Source organism: Nannospalax galili, unplaced genomic scaffold, assembly GCF_000622305.1.
Source record: "Nannospalax galili isolate Female #2095 unplaced genomic scaffold, S.galili_v1.0 scaffold18, whole genome shotgun sequence".
Taxonomy (NCBI): Eukaryota; Metazoa; Chordata; class Mammalia; order Rodentia; family Spalacidae; genus Nannospalax; species Nannospalax galili.
In genome coordinates, this window is record NW_008346548.1 from 10,625,658 (window position 1) to 10,630,096 (window position 4,439).

The 4,439-nt window shown below is 45.1% G+C and overlaps 1 pseudogene; it reads left to right on the plus strand.

Annotated features, from left to right (window-relative positions):
• The first annotated feature begins 24 nt into the window (after window positions 1–24).
• LOC103741990 overlaps window positions 25–4,439 on the plus strand; it is a 13,924-nt pseudogene continuing 9,509 nt past the window's right edge.

The window sequence follows — 4,439 nt, forward strand, 5'->3', positions numbered from 1 at the left end:
CCCGCCGTCGCCGCCCTTCCTCACCTAAAATTCTCACTCACTGCTCCCCTCCCTTTCTGGAGCCTCGATCAGGTCCACCCGTAGTTCCTTCGTGCGACCAGGGTGACAGTGATCCTGCCCCCAGGCGAACTCTACACCCCCAGTCCTACCGCCCCTCTTTTTATTCCCCTTTACTCCCCCACCCCCATTCAACCCAACTTCAGTTACGGTGCTGCGCCCCCCTTCCCTGGGCCGGCTCGATTGGCCGCTTCCAGAGCTGTCAGACTCGAGTCCAGTGTTCTTATTGGGCGATTCTGTGGCCGGGCGGCCGTGCCAAAGGAGGGCGCGCCGAGTAGGGGGCGCCCGGGCCGCGACTGCTGCAAGGAACTGGAGACGGAGTCCCTGGAGAGGTCCGAGGGGCCCAGAGCCAGACCCGGAAATGGACCAGGGAAATGCTGAGAGTGAAGGTCTCTGAGGCGCAGGAAGAAAGCCATGGAAAAGATGGAGATGCAGTGTGGGTGAGGCCGATGCAGGGGTGGGGCAGACAGAACCGCTTTGGTGGACAGTTACCTAGAGAAAACCCCACGGACAATGCTGGGAACACCTGGCTTTTATAAGGAGCTCATTGCCTGTACTTTTAAAATCTCATTTGATTCTCGCAACCTTGCGCTGTGACAGGGGACAAGGGCAGTGGTTAGTCCCTATTTATAGAAGTGGAAACCGTGGCTCCAAGAACTTCTCCAATTTGCCATAGATCACACAGGTCCCCTAACCTGCAATCCAAAGATCTTAAGTAACAGGCTGCCTCCTTCACCTAGCGAGCCCATGGACAAGGCAGTCTCCTTGCCAGTCCAAGAAGCAAGAATGAATAGAGACTCCTTCCCAGGACCACTGGACAAAAGGCAGGGGTGGACAAGACTATGTCCCTCTTCATCTCTCTTGGTCCCTAAGCTGTCCTTCTGGGGTCCTAGCAGTCTCCTACTGAGAAAGGGTGACCCATAAGCCTTCCCTGTCTTCATCCTTCAGCCCTCTCCCCCAAAGCTGACAAGGAACCAAAAGGTCTGCTGGAGCTGCCTTCTCTCTCTGCTGGTCATCTCTTTGTGGACTGGAAGATAAACCTTGCCAGAGCTACAAATTGGGAGGAGAAAAATTCCAAAAGATCTGAGTAAACTAGCTCTTGAGTAATCATCCAGCCTTTGAGTAATCCATGATTAGCTAAGTGGTAAAAAGCAACATAAACTTAGTCAACAAAACCCTAGTGTGCTCCAATGTACCAAGCACTGTGCTGGGTACTATCAGAAAAGGTTGGACCTGGAACTTACAGTCATGGTGGGTGGGTTCGGGGAGTGGGAGGGCTGGCCAGCATCTCCAGCTCAGCCAGGTTCAGTGTTGAACAAGATTCCCAAGAGTAATCAGTGATCAGAGAAAGGCACCGATTCCTGTTGTGAGGGCCAAAAAGATGCTGAGGCCAAATCTGGGTCTAGCAGAGAAGGAAGAGTAAACAGCAAGATGAGGAATATTTATTAAGCTTCTTGGTATTGCATTTTGTTGTCAGTGTCGAAAGCTAACTACAACATATTTAATCAAGATCTTAATTGACTTTGATTTGTGATTCAAGACTGAATGGTCCTCTGAACTGAACTGAGGATGCTGACTTTCTAGACAAAAAAAAAAATGGCTGAAGATACAGAGACAGAACAGAGTGCATAGATAATTTTAAAGCTACTTCCATTGGAAAGGTGAAATCAGAAAGGACTTCCTTATGATGCCAGCTGAGCTTGGCAAGTTCGCTCCTTGTATTCTCTTTCAGCCTCTTAATTTCTTGGAGGGTCAGATGAACTAAATGGTTCATCATTTAGTGTGGCCTGGTGGCCTGGCCTGGAACTTTAGCACAAGCAACTCCAGTTTGATTAGTTTTATTGGGACTAGTGTAGGATCTCAATCTAAATCAATGGCCTCTTGTAAATTTGATTTCACTTTACATAACCATTTTGAGCACAGTGTTAATCACTCTAGTATAAAGATGAGAATACAGTGTCTTAGTAACTTAAAGAATACAGTGTCTGGTCCATGTTCTCTACCATGTAGCCATGTGGCAAATACAATATGGAAGGGACACTGGAGACAGCCACCTGCACGCACAGAAGCCAGACAGGCAGAGACAGCAGAGCTATTGGTCAAGCTTCCATTCTTGATGGTTTTCTCATTCCCCTAGCTCTCCCAAGATCATTCTTTCCCCCACCCCTTCCCTTTCACTACTGGGGGTGTGGGCGTTGAAACCAGGGCTTCCTACATGGTAGGCAAGCACTCTACCACTGAATGATTATTCTAATTGCTTTCAATTAAAAAAAATCTTAAAAGCCATGTATGATTAATGCAGAAAAAAACTAAAAAAGAAAGAAAAACATCCATGATCCTACCATTTAGAAGGAATCAGCTCTAAGGTCTTAATATTTTTTTCTTAAAGAATAACAGCTGTGACTTATATTCTATAACTTGCTTTAGAGTATGCTTTTACCTCTTAGCAAAATTTTTCCATGTCAGTAAACATTTTATTTTTGAAACAAGTTCTCATTGTGTACCTCAGGCAGGCCTTGAACTTATGATCCTCCTGCCTCAGCCTCCTAAGGGCTAGGATTACAGCTGTGTAATACTACACCTGGCAAATGTCCATTTTATTGTTAAAATACCCATTGCATGAATATAGAGTAACTTGGCTTAACCAGTACCCTGTTGTTAAACATTCCCTTTCAGCAGTTTCATAAAGTGCTTTCACTCTTCTACTGTTATGAACGATGAGCATTTTTATAGACAAATCTCCACAAGCATCATTAATTAACAGCCTTAGGAGAAATTCCTACAAGTAGATTTGCTAAGTCCAAAGGATAAACATTATATCCCTAAGATATTTCTGAAATCTGTCTTCAGCCCTTGCCTCCCTTCCAGTTCCAAGTTTTCCCCTGCCCTTGGATACTCTTGGGACACACCCATACCCTGATTCCCTTTGTCTAAAACTAAGGTCATCTCCCAAGTGACTTGATGTTCCTTGTGTTTTCTCACAGTAGGATGACTGTCCCTCAAACTTCCCAAGAGTGGTGTTCTTTCCACATTTGTCTCTTCTTCTACATTCTCTTACTACTACCTTTGTGCAGATGGTCCCCCCTTTGCCCCAACTTGCCCCCCTTGCCCTCAAACCTGCCCTTCCTATGCTCATTTGATCCACCCTCACTGAAAGCTGTCCACAAGCTTATCATGCACCACTTCCCCATGTCACCCAGCTCCTGAACTGCTCTGTGTGCCTCTATAGACATTACATCTTTTCCTTCCACAAATTAACAGCACCAGAGTGAAGCCCTGTCTGATGCCCCTCTCCAAATCCTAAGACTGGTAGGCAGTCCCTCCTCTGCTCCCAGGACAGCTTGCTTATATACTGTCCTAACCTGTCACATGATATTGACATGTTTACAGGCCCAGTTCCACCCTCTGCTGAACACCTTGAGGGTAGAGTTGGTATAGATGTCCACTAGGTGGTGCATCTAAGGACTTGTAAGCAGGATGGGGGTCTTAGTGTACATTAGGAAGGTGCTTGAGATGATGAGTGGAGCTGGACAAATGAATTTTATCCTTCAACACAGTACAGGAATTTAGATTTAAAGACAAAAAGGAGGAACTGGGAGATGACTCAGTGGGTAAAACTCTTGCTGTTCAAGCACGAGACCTGAGTTTAGGTCCCCAGCACCCATATAAAGGCTAGGTGTGGTGGCACATGTCTATAATGCCAGCCAGTCTACCCAAAACAAGTTCCATTGGCTGGAACAGACGTGGTGGTTGTTTCCTATGTAAGGAGGAGTCTCTAAGATCAGGAGAAAACCCAGAAAAGTTGGAATCACAGAGTGGAAAAACAGAGGTTCCGAAGAAAGTCCAGGTTGTACACCTGATGTAGAAAGACTGCTGCCCTTGGGCAGGCTGCTGGCCTCAGGACTATGCCAGGTCTCTCTTGACTATTGGTAAGGTCAGTAGAATACCAGGGCACCAAGAGCCTTTGGGAGGCCTGCAGATATATCCAGTCCAGTCAGCTTCCCCTCTGTGCCTCAGTTACCCTTCAGGGCTTCATTCTACACAATTCCAGACTTTTCTAGAATACATCTGTTTTAGAAATCAGACTATTAGAACATTAACATTTTAGAATATGCAGAAATTCCTTTGAAGTTAGTACCAGTATGCTTCCTTACTTACAAACACTTTTGCCCACGCTGCTTAAAATTCCACTAGTAGACAGTCATACTTTGGGCTAACAATCAGACCAAAAAAAAAAAAAAAAAAAAAAAAAAGAAAATATGTTTGATTCTTGCTCATAATGAAATATTTTATATGATTCAAATGTAAAATTTTCCATTTAATATTGTAAGCACTTACGTTTTCAGGTTTTTTTCCCCATCACTTATTTTAATATCCATATA